At 38.2% G+C, this 25850-nt stretch overlaps 1 pseudogene; it reads right to left on the bottom strand.

Moving 5' to 3' along the window:
• The window catches only part of LOC118851141, a 74908-nt pseudogene that overhangs the window by 1352 nt on the left and 47706 nt on the right, over window positions 1–25850 (bottom strand).

The following is a 25850-nucleotide window of genomic DNA, read 5'->3' as shown; positions in this document are numbered from 1 at the left end:
GTATGAGTGGGAGAACAGGGAGGAAAATTGTTATTTACGTTAGAAGAGGAAAGAGCAATGAGTCCAACAGAGACCACACTCTCTCCCAGCAGTGTTTGCCCATTGTGGGAGACCAGTGGGAGCTGCCCTACTGGGAGCAGCATGATGACATCACCAGAAGAAGTAGGCATCCCAACAATGACTAAGTCATGCACTGCCCCTCTACTCATATTCCTCAATCACAAGTCTTCTCTATTATACATTTATACCTTTGTGATATATATTCCATATATATATATATATATATATACATATATATATATATATATATATATATATATGTTCACTTCCACACATGCTCCCATCCTGTTTCCTTTGTATCTCTACTCTTCCCAATGGTGACACATACATTGGTGGAGGAACATTCCCCAGATTTATGGGGAAATGTTTCATTGCTACTTTTCTTACTAAATTTCATCAAATACTTTTTATTTAAACTAATTTTGTTCTCTGGTTGACTAGTAAAGGGAAATACATTAATTGGGTCTTGGGAGCTAAGGTTTTGAGTGGATAAGTACTTACTGGTGTGCTGGTAATGTTTAACCATCACTTCTCCAAAAATAATATACTTTTAAATTCAAGCTGTATTTAGGAACATTTTCTCCATTATCTTCTTAAGGCTAGACAATTAGGACAACAAATCAAGCCTTGATTTGTAGTATTTGCCAATTTCTGAGGTTTCAATGCTCACATTGAAAATTTAGTAATTGATTCTTACAAGTCAGTTCAGGCTGGCTTTAGTATACCCCCTGTAACATGGCATACCTAGAATCTGCAGTAGTTATGTCTAGGAGATGCACATTAGAGGTGAGGGTGCCCTAGGTGTTATATTTTGTTACAAGGGAGGGTTCAATATGGGGATTGAAAGATATCTTGGTAATGACTACCTTGAAAAGAAAAATTATTGATGAAACAAACAAACAAAAAAAACAACCTAGGGATATTAGATGACTGTGAGCTCACTTTAAGTGAGAAGTTTGAAATTGCGGCCAAAAAAGCCAATGCAATTTTAGACTGAACTGAGAGAAGTATAGTGTTTAGTACTCGGGGAATGAACTGGAGATGTTTAGTTTGGAGATGAGATGATTTCAAAGAGAAATGATAGTTATGTCCAAGCATTGCGGGGAGGGGTGGGGCAGCTGCCCCATGGAAGAGTGATTGGACTTGTTCAGCTACAGAACAGAGGGCCAATCTAAGATCACTGAGGAGAAATTGATAAGTTGCACATTTAGGCTTGATGGAGGCTTGAAAAACTTCCAAAGAGCTAGAGGTATCCTAAAGGAGAAGCACTGCCTCAGGAGGTCGCGCCCTCAATGAAGTTTTTTCAAGCAAAGGCTGGATAACCACTTGTTTGGTACATTTTAGAGGTATTCTTTTGGGGGTATTGATTGAACTAGTCATTTGAGTTGTCATACTTTTCCATCTGGACATTCTGTGATTTCGTTGGTTGACATCCCTCAGACTTAGCTTTTCCCACGTTCCTGAGGGCACTTTTAAAAAGCTATGGAGGTGGAGGTAGTTCACAGTTTGGTTCTGTGAAATGAAAATGAAATCAGGTTTGCTTTTTCATGTGGCTTATTTCTCTTTCACTTGTTTCCTCACCAACTGGCAAGTGGCCAACTTTATCAGAGCTAAAACATCAGACAGCTAGAGGAGAGCTTCTCAGTTGATAAATATTTGATTTACAAGGTATTGAGAAGTTTAAAGAAATGGAAGGGGTTTTTGCCTAATGGGAGTTGTGTTTAATATAGTGAGGGAGATAACCAATAACTAGGTCTGTTTTTCTTTCCCGTGGCCTAACTTTATCAACCTTGTTACATTCCAGATTGTATTGAGCTCAGCTGACAACTAAGCAAAACCAAGGAGGACTGGGACATGCTGCACCCTTCTTCTCTACAACCTGTGATAAATATTGTATGGCTGAGCTGTACTGGGAAAAAATGATTGATCCTTTCTTAGTGATATAGATATGTTTCTGTATTTGCTATATGCAGAATGTATGGTTGTGAGAGAATGCGGGGAAAGGGGAGGAGTGAGGGAGACGTATTAGAATTTCCAATAGCAATGTGAAGGGCATGCTAGGAATATTAGAACATTCAGGGTGAATTTTATTCCTAAATTGGGAGGGGAGTTTATTGAGTGAACTTCTTTTAACCTGTATTTCTCATCACAGATGTTACAAGGAAAATGTAGAAAAGTTAAAAGGAAACAGTTACAATAACAAATGTTCCTATTTTTATCATGTGTTAAGGCCATAAGATCATGAATCTGGGGATGGAAGGGATCATCTAGTCTTCATTTTGCAAATGAGGAATCTAAGTCCTAAGGGAGTTAAGTGATACATCCAAGGCCATGCAAGCAGTAGAGGTGAAATTTGAACCCATGTTCTCTGATTTCAGAGCTGGTGCTCTTTCCAGATTTTATGACAATTTCCTCACAACATCCTAGTAAAGTAGTTTGTATAAGTAGTTTGTATAATCTCCATTTTACAGGTAGGTAAATTGAGGGTCAAGAGAGCTTAGATTTGTTTTTCAAGTTTATACAACCAGTAAGTGATTGAGCTGTGAGTTTAAGCCAGGACTTCTAATTCCGATTTGGGTTCTTTGTGATCACCCATTGTCTTTCAAGCCTAGGAGGTGCCACTTGAGCTTAATATGCAAGGGAGTTTCACGGGGCAAAGGTGAGGAGGATGAATATTGTAGGCATGAGGTACAATTTATGCAAAGACATGGAGGTGGGAAATGGGATGCTGGTGTTAGAAATGATAACTAGGACTTTTTAGTCTGAATATGGAGTACCAACATAGGAGCATAGTTACCTCTTCTACATCACAAGGATTAGGGGATTGGTTCCCGCATGATCTGGAAAATGTGTGTAAAATTTTTTGGCCCTCCCTTCCTATTGGAGAAGTCTGAATTTTTTTCTTTTTATTTTATGGGGTATTTTACAATACTTTATTATAAAATTTGGGTTAAGTATTTGGTCATATTATACAATACTATACATATATTTTATGCATTTCTGTGTTTATAAACTGTTGGCCTTTGTATGTTGTCTGCAGCTTCTGCAAAACTCCCCAAAAATTCCCACTCAATTCTTATGCCAATTTGCAATATATTGAAACCATGATGGGAAAAATTGTGATGTAGAAGGGGTAACTTAATCTAGAAATACAGGTATAAGCCATATTATGAAGGGCTCTAAATATTAATTCCTTGAGGTAACAGGGAATTGCCACTCAATATTCTTGAAGAAGTAAATGTCATAGTCAGACCTGTGCTTTAGGAGTATAAATTTGGTAGCCGTGTGTAGTATAGATTGGAGAAGGACAAGACCAGGACAAACTGAACATAAGAGAGCGATTGAAATAATCTCGAATAGTAAAGAGTTAGACAACTCACTAATTGTAGTGATTTCTGTAGACACTACCAGAAGATACCTAACGAGTATTACTAATGAATATGAAGTCTTAGGCAACAAAACTGAAGACCACAGGGGCACAGGTTGGAAAATCTTAAAAGCCTTATCATTGACTATTGAAAGCAAAGGATTCAGAAGAGGGCAAAATAGGATGGGCATTCAAGAAGTGTGGCCTGATGTCAGCCAGATAAAGGATCAAGCAGTGTTAGAGAAGGGACTGTTCTTCTAAACTAGGGGGTCATGGATCTCTTTGGCAATCTGGTGAAATTTATGCACCTCTTTACAGAATAATGTTTTAAAATGCACAAATAAGTAGAATTGTAAGGGAGACCAATTGTATTGGAATACCATTATAAAACTATATTTTAAAAAACCCCAACATGTTAATGGATGCAATTTAAGAACACTTGGCCTAGATAGACCTCAAGGTACAGGCCAGTGTACCGTAATGTCTTTCCCAGTAACCACTGAAATTTTGTCCCAGATCTTCAACTCAGATGTTGATTTAATTATCATCCCCCTTGGGCAGAAGAGATAAGGAACCATGTCTTCTGAGTTTCTCAAGGGGTCAGGTGGCCTGGTATTGAAAACTCTATCCCATACCTGAGGTGTTACCAGACCTTTTGTCTGGGCCCTTGATAGTCATGAGGTGGTTGACTTAAAAACCTTTCCTAGTTAATAAGAAGAATTCTGTCCTAAAATGTAAGTTTACTATTTTTTTTATTATGTTCATATCTCCAGTACTAATAGGGCTCTTTTGTAGGTGCTTAATGAATGCCTGGTGATTCAGAGCACTGCTAGTTGCTAGCTAGAGAAGGCACAAAAATCATGAGAGATTTCTCTTTCTCAAGAAGCTTGTGTCTAGTATGCACACACACATGTGTATATATGGATGGGGATGCCCCCATGAAACAGGCAAAAATGGACCACGTGTCCACTACGTTTGTGCTAACTTCAAATACTCTGTCCAAAAATTTTTAAAAATATTAAAAATTCCTACATTTTTGCAAATAGAAATGAATAAATCAAGTCAATAAGCATAAAGTAAAGATATAAATAAGCCAGATCAAAAATATGAAAGATGGAAAAATCACAGGATGATGAAATGTTGCAATTACAAAAAAAAGTCCACGTTCCATGAGAACATGTGGTACCTGTGGTGTAGGTAGTTTGTTGTGGGACATCTGATGATTATACTTGGTTGGTTCCTTTTTTTAGTCACAAAGTCCACAAAATTCTGAAGGCGAGGCAACAAGGCAAAATTGATTATCTATGTGTCCTGATTCAGGGTTTACAGAATTTGATCACAAGCCACTACCATGCAAATATTTATTTCATCATCACATGCAGAAAGAATTATCATGAAAAAAAGAACATCATAAATATGTAAGAGAAGTAAAATATGTACTATATATACTAAACATGCAATTCTATGCCAGGCCCAAGAAAGGAAAGGTCATTTCCAACAAAAGGGGATCAGGAAAGTCTTTATGAAAAGTTACATTTAATCACAGTCTTGTAGGAAAGGTAAGAATTCAGTGGGTAAAATGGGGATAAGTGGACAAAGTGGATAAAAAGATGGATAAAGGATCAAGTAGTATTAGGGAAAGGACTGTTCTTCTAAAGCAGAGGGTCTTGACCTTTAATGTGTCATGGATCTCTTTGGCAGTCTGGTGAAACTTATGCACCTCTTTCAAGAATAATGTTTTAAAATGCACAAATAAATAGAAGGAAGAGGACAGTGTATGAATCAGTGGAGGTGGCAAAATTTGGACTATATACAAGAGATGGGGAGTTTGCATGGAATGTAGTTGTTGAAGCAGGAGCTCATCTTGGAATCTGAAAGACCTGGGTTCAAATCCCACCTCTCCCACATATTGTTGTTCAGTCATTTCTCAGTCATGTCCAATTCTCCATGACCCCATTTAGGGTTTTCTTGGCAGAGATACTGGAGTGGTTTGCCATTTCCTTCTCGAGCTCATTTCTCACAAATGAGGAAACTGAGGCACTCAGTTGTAACCTTAAGTAAATCACTAAAACTCTTAATATCAAGGAAGCAAGGTGGTAGAAACAGGAAAGATAGGTTTGGCGTCAAAAGACCTGATTCTAGTGTTAGCTCTGCTCTTTAGCAGCCATGTGACCTTCAATAATAAAAAGAATGGACCTGTGATTTAATCAGTGTAGGGAACACCTAGCTGGGGAGAGGCCCTCTAGCAATGCAGTCCAGCACCTTCTCTGTACTTTATCATCTTAGAGAGTTGCCTAGAAAGCTATTATGTGTCAAAGGTGGGACTTGCACTCACATCTTTTTTACTCCAAGGTCAGTTCTCTACCCACAATACCATACCTCTTTTTAAATAAAAAATTTTTTTTTGGAGTGGAAAGGCAGGGCAATTGGGGTTAAGTGACTTGTCCAAAGTCACACAGCCAGTAAGTGTGTCAGATGTCTGAGTCCGGATTTGAACACAAGTCATCCTCACTCCAGGGCCGGTGCTCTACTCTCTGCACCACCTAGATGCCCCAATGCCACCCTTCTTGTAGGTGAATATAGCAATAGTTCATATTTCTATAGAGAGTTCTGGTTTATAAAACACTTTTCTGAAAGAACCCTGTGAAGTATGTTAGCTCCAAGAGGGCAGAGATTGTTTTGTTTTTGCTTGGTGACGTAAATGTTTGTTGCGTTGGATTGAGTCGAAATATGTAGTGCAAATATAACCATCTCTGTCCTACAGATCAGTACTGGTGACTTGCTCAGTTATTCATTTAATAGTGTTGAAGCTGGACCTCAAATCTTAATCTACTGATTCCAAATCCAGGACTATTCCCATTTAATTTCTCTGAGCCTCAGTTTCTGCATCCATTTGTTGTTGTTCAGTTGTTTCAGTCATGTCTGATTTTTTGTGACCCCATTTACTTGTTTCTTGGCAAAAATACTGGAGTTGTTTGTCATTTCCTTCTCCAGTTCATTTTATAGATGAGGAAACTGAGGCAAACAGGGTTAAGTGACTTGTCCAAGGTTACACTACGAGTAAATGTCTGAGACCAGATTAGAACTCAGGAAGATGATTCTTCCTGACTCCAGGCCTGGCCCTCTATCCACCACACTACCTATCTGCCCCTTCCTCATACATAAAAGAGTGATAAAATAACACCCACTCTATCCTCTTTAAAATATTTTTGTGAAACTTATAGATGAAGCAATATATATGAAAATAGTTTATAAATATTAACCATTATGTAAATATGAGTGTACAGTGGGAGCCAGAGCCTGGGAACATGGCCTATGACTCCGCGGAGTCATTTACTTTGAGTAAATGTAAACAGCAAAAGAAGCTCCAACTCTCCCATGGGAGAATGTGCATGTGACCCTGGCCCATCCCTGGTACTATGCCTTTTTTTGCTCTGTTTCTTTATAATACCTGGCCTGACCCAGGGTTGGTGCGAGAATCCATATCACTTTGTCCTGCTGCCACCCAGGGCTGGCCCCTTGTGAATACGTTCCCCTGATTAACCCTAACGAAACCTATTCATAACCAAACTGGCATGGCCCTCTCTTCCTTTGGTTTCTTGGAGGCTGCACCCCGCTATAATCGGCATAATCAGGGCAGAATAGAACTTGCCCACTTACATTTGGTGTAGTTGGTCGGATTGTCTGTGTCCCCCCAAATACCTTGCCCTTACATTGAATTATAATTGGTTATTGTTTCCATGTTTTGTCTTGTCTCTCAATTAGGTTGTAAACTCTGTGACAGCAGAGGCCACCTCTTATTCTTCCTTGGTATCTATAACAAGTCCTGAAACACGGGTGAGTACTTAGAAGTGCCAAATGAATGAATAAAAGAAAAAGCATGTATTTAGTACTTAAGGCTTACTGAGTTCTAAATACTATGTAAAGCCTTGGGAATTCAAATAGAAAAAGTGAGACAGACAGTGTCTCCCTTTGAAGAGCTTACATTTTGGGGAATTTTTTTTTTTTTGCAAGAGTAACTGTGCTTCTGCCTAATCCTGGGCAGTTTACGGAGGAACAAACCTATGCTCCATGCTGGAACCTCCAGAGGCATTTTTGAGACGAAGACTGAAGCCATGGATATGAATACAATCATGACCCTTGGCCTCCTGAGCTTTCAATTCCAGTGACCACTGAGAGCAGACTTCCTCTGGGTGAGATTGTTCTCCCCCCCATGTCTGTCTCTGATGTCCCTCTGAAATTTCGTGGAAACAAAGTAAAGTGATTTAAAGATGTATGGAGCATTTTACTCAGCATTTTCCCAGCCAATCAGGAGTCACATTTCCTTCCACATCAATAGGACAAAGCATGGGGCCATCCCTTTGCAATACCAACCTAGAACAGACAGAAGCAGGGTTACGTAAGTGTGTAATGAAAAACAAAATAAATGTGAGGTGACCTGTGTGTATATGTTGAGGGAAAGTGGATGAGATGATGAGGGGATCAGGAAAGAACAGGCAGGTATGTGGAAGGGTAATGTCATGCCTGTGATGTTGTTGGGCTACTCTATGACAGTTTTGCTAGTTTCTGCTAGATGGACAATCTTCACCTGAAGCTGTTCCGTTGGTCCTGTGGTTGATGGCTGGCTGTTTCCAGGCAAAGACAGCCCTACTGGATACCTGCTTGTAGCTTCTGGCACCAGTTGTAGTCCTTAGCTAGGGCAATATCTCTTTATGAGTTGCTGCTGCCATATGTTTTTCAGTTTAAAACCTATAGGATTTTCACCAGTTCTTTTAGAAAGCAGACACCAGACTACCAACTAGTTTTTGGTGATGGAGGATGTGTTTCCTAATGATTCTCTTTAAGAAATAATCTGTCTGTTCTTTTCAGAGCCTTGGCAAAAATAGACCTCATTTCCAGAAGCAATTTTTTTTTGCCTCAGGTTGCATTTAAAACAAAGACTCTCTTGGGGCGTAGTATCTATAGGCTTAACTTATTTTTTGAACCATATTTCCTGGTCATTGAAGTTTGGTTCTCCATCAGAGACTGACTTCTATCTTTGGGTAGAAATTCTTTATGCCAATGGTGATCCTATTCCTGAAAATTCATTTTTTGGGAGCTCTACCACAATTATTCCACAGAACTAGGTGGATCTGATTACTCATAGTTGCTTTGTGGGGACGTATCAAGTTTTGTGTCTGTCACGTGGATAAATTTAATTCATTACAAGATCCAAGCCAAGGGGATAAGGATTTTGTTCAACAAGTAAAGAAGCATTTATGAGTCAGGGGCTTTGCTAAAGGTTAGGGATGCAAAGAAAGGCAAAGTCTACTCTCAAGAGGCTCATAGTTTAATGGGGGACAACATCTAAACAACTATCTCCAAACAACACATATACAAGATAAATTGGATGTAACTTCATAGGGGAAGCACTCAAATTAAGAGGGATCAGAAAAGTTTTCTTGAAAAAGGTAGAATTTTAGGGGGCAGAGCCACGATGGCAGAGTGAAAGTAGAGACTTCCTTGAGTTCTCCCTCAAACCCCTCCAAATACCTGTAAAAATGGCCCTAAACAAGTTCTAGAGCAGCGGAACCCACAAAACGACAGAGTGAAACAAATTTCTGGACCCAAGACAACCTAGAAAGTCGACTGGAAAGGTCCATTGCTCCAGCCTGGGAGAGTCCATGTGGGCTGTGGCAGCGCAGACTAGGCCCCAGCAAATCCAAATCAGGCCTTGGGGGACTGAATCGTTAGCAGCTGTGGTGGTTTCCAGACTTCACAACTCACAAATGCCAGAGACAACTTGGAAGGTCAGTGGGAAGGGTCTGTGGGGCCTGGCGGGGGGGGGGGGGAAGAGCATGTTCTGGCCCCAGCCCTAGTCCCAGGATAGTGGCTGCTTCTGGAGCTCTCTGCCCACAGATGGTGGGGAGACCCAGTGGCTGATCAGGGATTGCAGGGTTCTCTTTGCTGGAGCTGAGGCAGGATTCTCTTGCTTTGCCCTGCTTGGAACTGGGTCATAGTTCTTGGTGTCAGTCCTGGGGCAAGGAGGAGCACTGGTGTGGCAGAGCTTGTGGCAGTGGTAGAGAGGGAATCCTCCTCACAGTTCCAAGACAGAAAAGAGTGCTCTGGTCACTCATAGACCAGAGCACAGACCAGGAGAGAGGTAAACACCTCTCCTTTGCACATACCACCTTGGAAGAACTGAAAATTTACAGGTCCCTAGAAATATCTCTGAAAACAGCTGCACAAAACCCCTGAAGCTTGGGACACTGCACTCTCCACTCTGGAAGCAGAATCCTACCTTAAGAAAGAGCTAAAAAGTCAAGTAATTGGCTGGGAAAATGAGCAAACAGCAGAAAAAAGATCAAACTATAGAATTTTACTTTGGTGACAAAGAAGATCAAAACACATAACCAGAAGAAGACAATAAAACCAAAGATCCTACATCCAAAGCCTCCAAGAAAAATATAAATTGGTCTCAGGCCATGGAAGAGCTCAGAAATGATTTTGAAAATCAAGTAAGAGAAGTAAAGAGAAAATTGGGCACAGAAATGAGAGTGATGCAAGAAAATCATGAAAAACAAGTCAATAGCTTGCTAAAGGAGACCCCCAAAAAGGCTGAAGAAAACACCTTAAAAATAGACTAACCTAAATGACAAAAGAGGTCCAAAAAGCCAATGAGTAGAAGAATGCCTTATAAAAGGAAGGATTTTAGTTTAGATTTAAGGAAGCCAGGTGTGTTGGCAACCAAAAATGGGCTCCTTAGCATTTAGTCAACAAGTGCCCTTGACTAGTTTGGCTTTTTTCCCCTGAACTGAATGCTGTTTGTATGTTGGACTGGAGTAAGCTTGTCGGCCCCTTCACCTTGCTTCCCTTGCTTAAGCTGATGGAAAGAACCTGTGCTTTCCCGGTCAACCCCTTCACCTTGCTTAAGCTGATGGAAAGAACCTGTGCTCCCCCCCCCCCCCCCCCCCCCCCGCGCCCCCCCCCCCCCCCCCCCCCCCCCCCCCCCCCCCCCCCCCCCCCCCCCCCCCCCGCAGAAGCCGGGTGGTTAAAAGCAGCTCCTGTTGGAGCCAGAGGCTGCTATAGCCACAGCCACAGCCACAGCTACAGCTATAGCCACAGCCGAAGCCGAAGCCGAAGCTGAAGCAGGAGCTGCCGGTAGCAGAGCTGACCTACGGGAGGAAGCTGAACAAAGACTTCAGGCCAGTGGGTAATCTTTTTACCATAGGGGGGAAGCATGATTTTGCTTTATGCAATCATGCCTCTCTGTAGCCTCCTGGTTACTCTTTCAAGGCATACTTATTGGGCCTGGAAACTTTTCATTAATATGTCAAAATGGGGATGCTGGTTCATGGGTTGGTTACTGTGGAGCCTAAATATATGTTTTGATTCTTCTGCCTTCTACTTTGAGAGTTTCTTATATCCGGCGGTTCCGAACCTTTCAGACATGTATATGATCCTCTTTGAGATTATAAACTCTGCCCTCCTAATACACCAGGGAAGCCAGAAAACAAAAATGAAAAGAGAGAGTTCTAGGCATGGGGGACAGCCAGTGAAAACTCCCAGAGTCTGAAGATGGAGATATTCCTGGTATTCCTAGTATTTCCACATTTAAAATGGCAGCAAAGTCCAGTCAGTCCATGAAGCAACTCTTGTAAGAGTATTATAAGCCTGTCTCATATCTGTACTAGCCATATTAGTGGAGAAAATAGCTTTCACGAAATTACATGCGATGCTGGCCTTTGAGGAACAATAATGATGACTTTGATTCTTCTCAGTCATCATTAAGGTTTCTGTTGTAACCAAGATGATGTGAAAAATAAAGCAGCAGTGCCCTGACATCTGAGAAAACTTTATCTAATGGTTTAGTGTAATGGAAATTAGTACTTTCTGCTTCGTGAAGGTAGTCAAATGCCGCCAAGTAACCAAACATCTGAGAGACAATAATAGTCTTCTTATTTTCATCTCTTTCCATTTCATAAAGATCTGTTTAGGGAAAAAAAAGAAACCCAGAGGTAACTGTCTGTGTATATCTCCCAAGCACCTAGTTATTTTCATGTTAGTATCTTTCTTTAGACTGTGAAGTACTTCAAGACAGAATATATTTTTGCCTTTCTTATATATCCAGTACTTACTGCAATGCAATCCTGGCATATACTAAGCTCTTTAAATTTTTTTTTCAATTGGCAAAAATTTACTTCCCTTCACTTCGCCCTTTAGCCTCCTCAATTAAGAAAGAAAAAACACAACCTTTTTCAAAATATGTATAATCAAGGAAAACCAGGTCCACATTGACCATGTTAAAAGAATTATGTCTCAATTTGTACTCTGCATCACCTCTCTATCAGGAGGTGGGTAGCACTTTTTATCATGAGTCTTCTGGAATTGTGGTTGGTCATTGTGTTGATCAGAGTTCCTAAGTTTTTCAAAGTTGTTTGTATTTACCATATTGTTACTGTATAAATTATTTGCTTTGTTCTGCTCACCTCACTCTCATATAGGTCTTTCCAGACTCCTCTGAAACCATTTACTTTATCATTTTTTATAACATACCTGTATTACATCATCTTTATATTCTATAACTTGTTCAGCCACTCCTCAATTATTTGCCAATGCAAAAAAAGAGTAGATACACACTTGTATATATGTGTGTGTAAATATGTGTACATATTTATATTATATATCTTCTTAGCTTGAGTTTATTTTGTTTCCCTTAGTCTACCCTCCCTTTTATTTCCCCCTCATCCTTCTCTTTCCCTCATTTCCCTATTGAGTAAAATGTTTTTCTGTATCCAACTTTCTCTGTGGGTATTCTCTCCCTTTGGCCACTTCAGCTGAGAGTGAGGATTAAGTGTCACCCCTACCCATTCCTCTTTGTATAGACTTCTACTTGTGGTACTTAAAGCCTATGAGACAATTTTCCCCATCCTCATCTACCATTTTCCTCCCTGGTCCATTCTACTTCTCCTTTTTTTCCATTCTTCTTATAAGATCATCAGAACAGAATAGAACCACTCCCAGGCAATTAGATCCTCTCTGTGACCTCTGATGATGAGGGGATTTTGAGGGAATATAATTTCCTATCTTAGAATGTGAATAGTTTGTCCCTTTTTAGTCCCTTATTAAGTTATTATTGATTATAAGCCTATATTCTTTGTGTTCTGAAATATTGTATTCCAAACTCTCTGTTCTTTTATAGTGGTGGCCTTAAAATTATATGTGATCCTGCCTGTGGCTTCCTGGTATTTGAGCTCATCTTTCTGGCTACTTGCAATATTTTTTCTCTGACATAGAAACTTTAGATTTTGGCTGTAATATTCCTAGGAATTTTCGTTTTTCTTCCAAAAGATGACCAGTGGACTCTTTCTATTTCTTTTTTTCTCTCTGGTTCTAAGAAACCTATTCAGTTTTCTTTTGTGATTTTTTGAAACAGGATGCCTAGGAAATTTTTTTTTGGCATGGCTTTTAGGTAGTTATTAAACCTTAAGTTATTTCTCCTTGATTTGTTTTCCAGGTCAGGTTTGTTATTGGAGGTGGTGGTGGTTTTTGTTGTTATTGTTATGAGTTATTTTACAGTTTCTTTTTCAATTTTTCAGCCTTTTGACTTTATTTTACTATTTCTTGTTATCTCATAGAATCATTGTCTTCTATTTAATCTATTCTAATTTTAGGTGGTTTGTTGCTTGTGTGAGGTTTTGTACCTCTGTTGCCAATCTGTTAATTCCCTTTCCAATTTTTTCTTCCATTGTTCTCATTTGTTTTTCAATGTTTTCCTCTAGCATTCTCACATAATTTATAAAAAAAAATTTAACTTAAAAAAACCCTTCTTACTTTATCTCTTCCAGGAACTCTAATTGAAATTGTACCCAAGCTATGTTGCTTTGCTCGTAGAAGTTTTGAAGTAATTTCTTCCTTCGGGTTGTGTCTTGATTGTTCTTGACACCATAAGAGCATTCTATGATGGTACTCTTTTTGTTTGTTTGTTTGCATCAATGTTACCCGGAAGCAGGCTTCAAAACGTTAGGAAATATTCTTTTTTTTTTTTTTTGGAGTGGAGAAAGCAGGGCAGTTGGGGTTAAGTGACTTGCCCAAGGTCACACAGCTAGCAAGTGTGTCAAGTGTTTGAGGCTGGATTTGAACTCAAGTCCTCCTGACCCCAGGGGAGGTGCTCTACTCACTGGCCACCTAACTGCCCCAGGAAATATTCTTAACAATTAGAGGTGCCAGTCGGGGAAATGAATTCCCCAGAAATAGAGCCCTTCAAATGGAGGCTAAGGGGTTGTTTTTCATAGGTGTTGTAAAGGAAATCAGTGTTCCTTGGAAGGAGGGAACTAGATGATCCACAAAGTCCTTTATACTCTGAGATTCTATGATGATTCTATTATCTGAATAATAAAATCTAACTAATCTGTCATGCATATAATTTAATAAGTATGGTCATGCATTACAAAGGCACCATAAGTAGAATTCTAATTAATAAACTTATGATAGCCAAGTTCCCAATTTAGGACCAATAGCAATTCGTTTAGAGTATGGATGAGAATCAAAATTCTGCTGAGTGACTTTGTAGAAGTCTCTTAACCTTCTTTGGCATTAGTTTTCTCATTTGTGAAATTAAGGGGTTAAGCTAGATAAGTTCTTATGTCTCTGCTAAAAAAAATAGAGATGTTGATCTCTAATTATAGAATATTAAGCATTAGCTAGAAGACAGTGGAAGAAGATGTTCAGAAAAAGAGAGTGCTCCTTTCCCTGCCTTAAATCATTCTAGTAGCTGATAATCTAGTCCGTCTATTGGTATTTACAACTCGTCAGAGTTCATAGTTGTTTGAATTGTACAAGGATGTATGAATTGTACTTCTTACATTTCATAACAGGCACTTGACCTCAGGTCACATTTATTTATTTGTTTGTTTATTACCTTGCTTTAAAAAATAAAATGACAATTCTCGGGCAAGATGTTACTTAAATGAAATCATCATCCATAAGGAGACTACAAATGGAACCCCAATTTGTGAAATTGATGATAGCTTTTTAAAGCAGTAGGACAAGTTTGGCTTTTAGCTGTGACTAATTTTTCACTGGGGTGACCTAGGCATATTTACAGGGATGAGTAGCCAGCCTGGGTGGGTTCAGCCTCTTATCATTAACTCATCCAGTTCTCTTCAGGCTATGACACCTTGTTTTAATCTACCTTTGCAATGCAAAATTAAAGGCCAATTACCCAGCAGCCAAATACAAGAGAGCTCTAAAGGATAACTGGAGAGTGATATAAAAGGTTTACTAATCAGTATACCTAATTGTAAAGAGGAGTAAATAATTTTTATGAGTGTCTGAACTATAATTAAATACAAATAATCAACTTGGAGATTTCCATCATTTTTGTAGTGTGTTCTCTGAGGCAGTGAAAGTTTTCCCTGGAGGGAATGGAATATAGTTTCAGGTAAATTAAACCCATATGAAAAAAAGGGCATAATACAAACCAGGAAATTGGGGATGTAAAGCCTCCTGGGAAGTAGCTGAAAGAATTCCTGAGATCAAGAAGAGGTAGCAGGAGCTTTAGAGGATTAAAGAAGAGGCAAATTAAATAAAGGAGAAAGATTTAATAAACAGGAAATAAAGGAGCAGAATGGGAGGGAAGGCATACAAGAAGAGTTTGTATCACTAATATCCTAGGATCCAGTAAAAAATTATCAATAACTATTCATTTGATTTCAAAAAAGGTGTTTTTTATTGAATAATAAACAGGCATTTCTCATTTAGTGTTGACTATTTTCCCCCAAGACAAGACACATGAAAAAAAGTATAAATAATTTCAAGAAGTGTTTAGGTAAGGGATTCTTGAATTTGTTTTGTGTTATGGACCCCTTTGGTAGCCTTGGTGAAGTTTCTGGATCCTCTCAGAATAATGGTTTTAACTCATGAAATAAAATACAAAGGCTTACAAAGAAAGGCAAGTGTGTGTGTGTGTGTGTGTGTGTGTGTGTGTGTGTGTGTGTGTGTGTGTGTGTTGTATAGTTTATGGACCCCGGATTAAGAAACCTGGTTTACATAAATTACTAGATAAAATAGTCTTGACTGGTTGTTAAGGGAAGAGAGGGATTGTAAGGGTCAGACATCACAGATTCACCTAATCTTAGAACGAGAGGGATACCTCTGAGGTAATCTACTACTGAGTTGAAATTCTTTCTATAACATCCCTAAATTCATTGTGTCATTGATCCTTTGATCCCAAATCTAGTCTCTGTTCTATAAGATAATCCTTTAAATATTTGAAGAAACTGTCATGTCTCCATCTAAGTCTTTTTTTCTGGAAAAGATATACAGGCCCAGTTCATTCAAGTCATTCACTCAACATATATTTATGAGATGCCTATGATATACTACACATATGCTATGTGTTAAGAATACAAAAATAAAAAAAAAAAACCAGTTCCTGGTCTCGAGGGGGTTGCCTTCTAATGAGACTTAAAATATTACTAGATAAACAATTATAAGATAATTTGAGGAGGGAGAGAACACTAGTAGGTAGAGCAAAGGTCCTTATGGGTAGATTTCAAGGTGTCCATAAACTTGGACAGGAAAAAATTACATTTTTATTTTCACTAACCTTTAAAAGTATGTTAGTTTTGGAAGGGGTCCATAGACTTCACCAGCTGCCAAAGGATTTCATGACACCGAAATGTTAAGGACTCTGTAATTAGAATGCCAAAATATTTCCACAAGGAGGTGGCATGATCCCATTCTTGAAAGACTGTACGAGATAAGGAGGGAGTGTATGTCAGCATGGGGCACGGCCTGTGCAAAGGCGTAGAAGAGGGAGATAAAAATGGCAAGTTTGTTAAGTAGGTCAGTTTGGCTGGGATCTAGAGTGTGTGAAAAGGAATAATTTTAAATAAGTATGGCTAAGAAGGCTGAAGCCAGATTTTGAAAGGCTTTAAATACCAGGGTGAGGAACTATATTTTATCCTAGACATACAAAAAGCCACTGTAGATTTTTGAGCAGAGGAGTGACGTGATCAGTCTTGTCCTTTAGGAGGATTATTTTGGCATCTGTATGGTGGATCTGTACGGAAGAGAATGGAAGGAAAATAACATTTGGGATGCTATTGAAGTAGTTCACATGAGATGTAATAAGGGACTGAACTAGGTGAAATCTGATGAAATCAGGAGCAGTGACCGTGTGAGTGGAGAGAGTTGTTGTAGAGGTAGAAGCAATAATGCTTGGAAAGGGGGAAGAGTTCAAGACTCACTCATTAGTTTGTTTCTTTATTCAACAAGCACTAATAAATACTTACTCCAAGGTTGTGAACTTGATGATTTGGACGATGCTGGTAACTTCAACAGAAATAGGGAAGTTTAGCAAAAGGGTGGATTTAAGTGGAAATGACTAATTATATTTTGTGTATGTTGAGCTTAAGATGTCTATCAGGCTAACCAGACAGAGATGTAAAACTGGAGCTCAGGAGACAGATTAGAGCGGTATACATAGATCTATTAGTCAACTGCATAGAGAAGATAATTGAACCCATAGGAAGTGATGAGACCTCCAAGAGAGAAAGCATAGAGAGAAAAGAGGGTTCAACAGAGGGCATTAAGGGACAGCCATAGGTGGGGATGGATGATCACCCAGCAAGGAAAACTGAGAAGCGGTTGTTTAGATAGAAGGAAATCAAGAAAGGGAAGGGTCATTGAAGCTGAGAATTTAAGAGGAAGGGATTGACTGAGTCAGGAGTTTTCTAGAGATCAGGAAAGTTGAGAACTAAAAAAAAAGACCTTTGGATTTATCAGTTAAAAGATTTTTGTTATCCTTACAGAGAGCAGTTTTAGTCAAGTGGTAAGAATGGAAGCCACTGGAGTATCACCTCTGCATTCTTGTATGGGTGATATGATTCTCAAGGTTGAACTAGCTTTCTTGGCTGCCGTATCACATTCATACTGACTCATATTGATTAACCTTATAGTCCACTAAAATCACCAGATATTTTTCAGATAAATTCTTGTAGAACTATGCCTCACTTATTTTGGATGTGTCAAATGCTTGATTTTTTTAAACCCAAATATAATTTATCCTTCTTAAATTTCGTCTTATTCAGTTCAGTCTAAAGTTTTAGTCTGTCAACAACTTTTTGTATCTTGCCTCTTTCATCCCATTAATTTACCCATATAAACTTATGTCATATTCAAATTTGATAAGCATGCTGCTTGTGCTTTTGTTCTAGAGTTGTATAGAAATGTTAGGTAACACAGGTCCCTGGGGTACTCCATTGAGGATTTCCTTACAAGTCGACCTCAAATCATTAATTACTATTCTTTGGACCCAGCCATTCAATGAGTTCCAGATTTCTTTAACTGCACCATTATCTAGCTTGTATCTCACCATGTTTTTTGAAAGAAGAACACTAGAGACTTTATAACTTTCCCATAATCTACCAGTCTAGTAACTTTGATAAATTTTGACTAGATGATCTCAAATATCATTTACAGATTTAAAACATAAAATTTTGTGAATTGAAGTGAATTTTATCGTTATTACTACTACATTTTGTAGTTCAGCTAATTAGGCCCTTAGAAAATATATTTAAAAATCTTATCCTTTAAAGATCCATGGCTTCACTAATGTGAATACCACTTCATGTAGTGTAGGTCAAAACTTTTCTACAACCTTACTCGTGTTCTTTCATATTTGCTGTGGCCAAAAATTCCTCATCTTTCAACCAGTCTGGTGAACTGGTCCTTGGACCATAGACCAGGTTTAACCTAGGGCATCAGAGTGATGAGTTTTAAAACCTTACACTTTTCTTCTCCTTAACAACATAGCATATAAAAAAAGTATTAAAAAATGGAATCAAGTTGCATTTGGATAAGGTAAAATATCTATTGTAATTTCAGAAGTAATGAATAGCAAGAATTCATTTCTTTATAAAATTCCCTATGTTCATCTTTCATACAAATATTGGAAATTGGCCATTGCACCAAATTTAAGGGCCATTTACATTTTTTGGATTTGAACTTCCATTGAAAATTGTGCAAATTGATATCTCAATCCTGATGAATGCTGGTGATATGAAATACCCTGGTCAGAACAAAAGTGCCTCACAAAAGTCATAATAAAAAAAAAATGAGGTAACCAATGGGTACAGTTAATTGTTAAGACTCCAAAATACATACACTAAGGTCTTCTTAAAGTTGGAAGGCACTAATTGGTAGAAGGCAATGTGATACATGAAAGCAATGGAATATTATTACTCTGTAAGAAACAATAAATATGAAGAATTCAGAGGTGAAGGCTGAGAAAGACATGAACTTATATGATGCAAAAAGAAGTAAGCAGAACCACGTAAACAACATACAGGTTTCTACTTTTTAAATGGAAAGGTCTAAAAAATAGAACTTAACACTGTGTTTTTATAATGACCAAACTTGATGCTAGAAAAGAGAAAATATATTTTCCTCCTTTCTTTGAGGAAGGGGGAACGATGGATACACAATATTGTGCATGCTTTTAGATATAGTTGAAATATTGGTTGGTTTTACTGAAGTGGCTTCTCCACTCATCCCTGACCGAGTTTTTTAAAAAAATATATATTGTTGCAAAGGATGGTTCACTGGATAGGAGTGAAAGGGATGAAACATTTGAAAATGAAGGTATATAAAAACAGAAGATTTGGATAGATTAAAAAAAAGGAGTTGCTTCCTTGTGCTTACCAGGTTATAGTATACTGTCAGAAGTTAACAAGCAAAAATCATTTGCCACTGGTGAAATCACTTTTAATGACATAAACATAAAATTTTTTCTTCTCTGTTCTCCTGATTGTGATAGAAATGGAGGTAAGCACCAGAATGCAGATTCTGGATGTCCCTACTCTCTTTGTTTGTAAATCATATGAAAATATCCAACTGAGAGTTTCCCTGAGTTTATCAGTTTGATTCATGCCATCAATTAGGAAAGGTGTGCAAACTACTACAGATTTTTAGGAATCAATGGCATTAACTCTAAAAAAGTATAGTGACATATTTTTAGGAAGTATGTATATGTGCATGTGCACATATGGGTTTGCACCACAAAATACAAACTAATCTAAAAGTCAAGTACATAAGTCATTGGCACCTTAGGGTGGCAGCAGCTTATCCACAATTGACTTAAGCAGATGTAGCTACTGTTATTATCTTGCATTTGAACATTCATGAATAAATTTCCTCATCCTGAGGCACACAAACACACGCATTCATGAAAGAACCTACACAAATCTCTTTATTTTTAGGAGATTACATAAAATATTTATGGTCCTCTATCTTTCCAACCAATTACTTTTTCTAAGAAAAAAAGACACATGTGAAATGTGATTAAAATTTTACCTTACAACAAATAACGTGCAATTAACTCCTACATTTCCACATTTCTTTCAGATATGGTTGGTATATGTCAGAAAATAGCTATCACTTTTGAACAAACTAGCAATACTCCATATCAACTGTGGCAGGCAAGTCAAAACATAATGTAGATTTCTTATCAATCAGAATGTCAAATGATCTCATTATAGTTTCAGGTCTGTACGTAGATGCATTTCAACTACTCAGTCTTTTTTGCAAGAAGGCTTGGTAAAGATTAAGTCATTTACTAGCGACAGTTGGCTAAGGCAAGTGAGTGGAAGCTTTGATGATCCTTGTCAATTACTTTCCAGTAACTTTGCTTTAGACAGTGGGGTATTAGGAATAACCGCTGTCACAGCTATTGCTAAGACATGCCTGTAATTCTTTTGAAAAAATATTCCTTCCTTAAGTTTTTCCTCCAACTGGTTTTGAGACCCTTAATCTTCAATCGTGCTTGAAAATGATTGGGTCAGATAGTTGCTTTGCAAATTAATTAACAGAACATTATTGACTGGGATTTCCCCTCTTTTCTAGAAGAGTAAGAGGTAAAGTTGACTTAACAAGTGAGTCTCTAGTCTTTTGTGCGCAAATATCTCATGATTAAATAATTAATTTCATATTTATTCCTAAGCATTTGATATTCCTATGATAATTTGTTTGAAAGCCTGTTTTTCCCTTCTCCAAATTGACCCCCTTTTATTTTGAACACAATTTTCTTTCTCGATTTGGTTTGTCTGGTAGTCAGATATGGTGTATACTATTATCCCTTTCATAAGTGTGAGGCAAATTAAAATGTAGGGTTAGGACATTCAATTGATAAGTTAATCATTGAAAACACTTATTCACTATGCTAGGCACTGAGGGCCAGAAAAGACAAAACTGAAACAGTCCCTTCACTCAAGGAGTTTATAGTCTATCGAAAGAACTTACACTGGAACATATCGTAAAATCACAAACCTTAAACATCAGTTCGTATGTGGGTCTTGCATCATTTCCAGTAGCTCTCACTTACTATTAGGGACAGGTGACATTGTCCCTTTAGGGACATTCTTTCAGAAGCCATTAGCCATACCAATCTAAGGCTGACTAGAGTCCAATGATATGATATACTTAAAAGTACAAACCTTAATATGTTATACAAATGTGGGCTATTATCCATAAATACCATCTCCAGTAACCTGTTCAGCTTAGACTAGTTCCCTAGGCTCTAGCCTTCTACCTACAAATAGGCACAGGCGGGAATGAGATCTCCCCAGCAAGGATTCACTCTCAGGAACAAAGGTGCATGCTTCTATGCTCATCACACACACACACACACACACACACACACACACACACACACACACCTGCTCATGCAAAAAATGAACTACACACCCTGTACCACAAGGATGATACCTTAGGGAACTAGTTGCCACCCAACCTCCCTTGCTCTACAGAGTCAGCAACCTGTCATAACTTCTTAGCAAGGCTTGAAAGGGGCTGATCAGAATAACCAGCACTGGGAGGCCTCTAGTACTGATTTATATAGGGCACTACTTCGACGTAGGGGGCAGAGGCTACTCTGCAGGGATAACTCTAACTGTGCCAGATGGTAACTTGTTTACAACCTACTGCATCTGTGTCTCTGAGCCCTGTGGCTGTTCTGCAGTGATGTTGCTGACAGTCATCAGCTCTGATCTGCTGACAGCTTGTGATGTATTTATATAGCGCATACAAATCTTAATCTTCCATGTGCATGAGTGGCTGAACACTCTAGGAATGACTCTAGCTGCTTCTGATCTTGGATTTTCAAAATACTGTTTCTCTTTTCTCCAAGAAATTAATAATATTCAAAACCATCTGGAATAGTGTGTCTAGATCTGGGTGCCACAATTTAGGAGAAAAATTGACAAACTGGAATGTGTCCAGAAGAGCATGACAAAGATGTGAGGATACGAAAGTCAATATCACATGAGGATTAGTTGAAAGCACTGGGGATGTTTTAACCCAGAGAAGGGATGGCATAATAGCTTGTCTTTAAGCGGTTGAAGGACAGTCATATGGAAGAGGAATTGGGCTTGTTCTGTTCGGCCTCAGAGGACACAGCTGAGTAATGAGTAGAGGTAGAAGAGAGACACGTTTAGGCTAAAGTGAGGAAAAACTTACTGATGATTAGAATTGTCCAAAAGTGAAATGCTCGGCTATGGGAGGTAGCGAGACCCTTATCACAGGAGGTCTCCAAACAATGACTGGATGATTAGGGTTATGAAACCGTATGTTCATAATAGGCATGCTGTTAGAGAGATTGTAAAATATGAGTGTAGAATCCATTAAATAACTCCCTTTGTGAGCTTCTCTCAATAACAATTGGGGAGGTTATAGGCACTGTCTTTCTCTTTTTCTGTCCTTTATCACACTTTTTCCCCCAGGGGGATTCCTGTGATACAGGTTGGGATAGGTAATCTCTGAGGCTACTTCCAACTTAAAACTAACAACTTGTATGTAACAGTTGATACCAAAGTACCTCTGGACTCCCTTGATCCACAACTCTGGTAGACAATGAGTTAAGGTGGATTGGATTGAGATGACATGATTTTCTGCTTATTATTAGAGTAGGGCACCCTTAATTCAGTATTGACTCCTTCCTTGGAAAAGCAAAACCATTTTCATTGACCTTTGTAGCTAGCAAAGTTTGTAGAAGTTAAGATATTGTTTCTGCCTCAGGTAAATTATAGAGGAGCAAGGCCTGTATCCTGAAGATGTGGGCAAGGCTTCGAAAAAGGTCTTTGAAAGTCTTCCTTTTGGCCTTGCTTTATCCCTTCTGATCATTCCTGACAGCTGCAGACTCTTGGTTCTGCTCCCACTCTCTCCTCTGCCTGAAAGCCAAGGCAGCAGGAGCCTCTTGAATCTACTTTCTATGTCTCCATTTCTCTCTCTGACTCTTCTGGAATGATGGGGCAGCAGGAGAGAGGAGAATGGCTCATCAGTTTTTCTGGAGACAGTGGCATAATAGAAGGCTACTCTGTTGGTCAGTGCTTCAGTGATGCTGAGGGTACTAGACCTGAGGAGACTTGGGGTTTTGCAGGATCAGTTAGAAATGGTAGAAAATAGGAGGGCAGGATTCATTAAATAGCTCCCCCTGTCATCTCAATAATTTGGGAGGATATGGGCAGAGTCTTCCCAAAGTCCTCCTTTACTATCTCTTATAACACATTTTCCTGGTTTGTTATATCATACAGAAGATTCCTCTAAATGCGGTTGGACTAGGGCAGGTGTTCTTAATCTTTTCAGTGTTGTGGAACCCTTTGGCAGTCTAGGGAGGTCTATTGACCCTTTTTCTGAACAATGCATAAAATAAAATACGTGGGATTACAAAGAAACTCATTATATTAAAATCTAATTATCAAGCTTAAAAAAATTCATAGACCCCAGTTTGAGAACCCCTGGACTGGGAGATTTCCAAGGCTCCTTCCAACTTAGAGATTCTATGAAAGCCTAGCAAAATAAACCCCAAATAATTTTCATATATAGTGAGGGAAAGGAAAGGCAAGCACTTATATCCCTATTATGAGGCCAAGAAATGGGTTAAGCACTTTATAAATGTTATCTCATTTCATTTCATTTTCATAACAACCCTGCGAGGTAGGTGCTATTATTACACCCCATTTTACAGTTGAGGAAACTGAGGCAAACAGGTTAAGTGACTTGACCAGGATCACATAGTGAATAAGAGCCTGAGGCTGAGTTTGAACCCATGTCTTTCTAACTCCAAGTCCAGGACTCTATCCACCGCCTGCCTCAATCTAGGAAAATTAATATTAAGCAATATTAAACAATTAATCAAACAGTGGATTTTAACCTCTCTTAAAGAGTGTTAGCACAGAATGAAAATGAGCAGAACCAAGAGAACATTGTACACAGTAACAGCCACACTGACTTTGATAGACTTTGTTCTTCTCAGTGAAGCAAGGATCTAAGACAACTCCAAAAGGACTCATGATGGAAATGCCATCCCCACCCAGAGAAACAACTTTGGAGTCTGAATGCAGATGGAAACATCCTATTTGCTCTCCTTTTCTTTTGTTGTTTTGTTTCTTCTTTCTTGTGGTTCCTCCCATTGCTTCTAATTCTTCTTTACAACATTACAGGTTGGGATAGGGAATCTCTGAGGCTACTTCCAACTTAAAACTAATAACTTGTATACAACAGATGATACCAAACTACTTCTGGATGTCATTACAACATGACTAATGTGAAAATAATGTGAATGGATATGTAGAATCTATATCAGATTGCATGCTGTCTTGGAGTGGGGGAGGGCTAGGAAGGGAGAGAAAATTTAAAACTCAAAATCTTATGGAAGCAAATGTTGAAAACAAAAAAAGAATTATTTTTTAAAAAAGAGTGGTAGTACAGTGGGAAAGGTGATACAACTGAGTGATGGAAAGGTACTGCTCCCAGTTTGAATAAATTTTTAGTGAACTGGTGCTTATACTCAAGTGCAGATACATATTTAAATAGCAATTAGCTATATCACAACTATTGATATAGTAAGACTGTCCTTCAGAATTCTATGGAATAAAATAGGATTTTTGTTCCAATGAGGGCAAAGTGGGTACAGTGGTCATGGGAAATTTTCCAAGGAATGTGTTTCCCTCAGGGTGTCTCATGAGTCTGTGGTCAGATTGTTGCACTGGACCGGAGGTCTAGGACTAGTGTGCTCTGTGATTTTTTTTTTCCTTAGGTCATGGAAGCTCCATACCAGATATGTATCTTCTACTAGCTCTCTTTTTTAAAGTCATGCTGGGGAGGGGGCAGGGATATGACAAAGATCTTTTTTGAATCAATCAGACTAATTGGTTTAAATTAATACTGTAGAAAAGATCAATAGAAAGTCTTGCCTATAAATCTAAGTCAAACAACTCTTTGTTATACCACAGCTCAGTAATAGAACAAAATAATTTTAATATCAAAATGTTATTTTGCATTTCATTAACATCAATCAGAATAGAAAATGAACATTGCAGTTCAAAATGTCCTAAAATTTGCTCTCAAATTCCTTTGTATGCAGTCTTCAACAGTTGAATATTCTTGGAATTTTGAATGTTAATTTAAGTCCTTAAAGAATCAGGCAGTTACTGTGGAAACAGAACCAAACAATGGAAACATTGCTAAATAATTTAGCTACAAAAAAAGATACTTCCTTTTGGATTTATTTCCTGAAGAGGAAAATTTATTTCAGTAAAAACTGTGGATGATCTTTTTCTTATTTAATATTTATTTTTTTCCCAATTACATGTAAAAATAATTTAACATTTTTTCAAATTTTGAGTTCTAAATTCTTTTCCTCTCTCCCCCTTTCATTGAAGAGGCAAACAATTTGACACAGATTATACATGTGTAGTCATGCAAAACACATTTACATGTGTGTCATTCTATGAAAGAAAACACAGACCCCCCCCAATAAAGAAAGTAAAGAAAAAGTATCTTTGATATACTTTCAGGCTCTACCAGTTCTTTCTCTGGAGGTAGACTGAACCTTTCATCATGAGTCCTACAGAATTGTCTTGGATGATTGTATTGTTCAGAATAGCTATGTTATTCATAGTAGATCATCACAAAACATTGCTGTTACTCTGTATAATGTTCTGGTTCTACTCATTTCACTTTGTATCAGTTCATGTAAGTCTTTCCAGGTCTTTCTGAGAGTATCATATGCATCATTTCTTAAAGCACAATAGCATTCCATCATAATCATAATCATAATCACATAAGACTTGTTCAGCCATTCCCCAATTGATGGACATCCCCTCAATTTCCAATTCTTTGCTACCACTAAAAGAGCTGCTATACATATTTTGTATACATATGTCCTTTTTCTTTTTGTTTTTTTTTATCTCTTTGGGATACAGACCTAGGTATTGCTAGGTCAAAGAGTATGCATGGTTTTATAGCCCTTTGGGCATAGTTCCAAATTATTCTATAGAAGGGTTATATCAGTATACAACTTCACCAGCAGTACATTAGTGTTTTAATTTTCCCACATACTTTGTCATTTTCCTTTTCTGTCCTATTAGTCAATCTGACAGGT

This window comes from Trichosurus vulpecula, chromosome 5, assembly GCF_011100635.1.
Source record: "Trichosurus vulpecula isolate mTriVul1 chromosome 5, mTriVul1.pri, whole genome shotgun sequence".
Taxonomy (NCBI): domain Eukaryota; kingdom Metazoa; phylum Chordata; class Mammalia; order Diprotodontia; family Phalangeridae; genus Trichosurus; species Trichosurus vulpecula.
The sequence above is the reverse complement of the archived record's forward strand: the minus strand, read 5'-3'. Positions and strand labels throughout refer to the sequence as shown.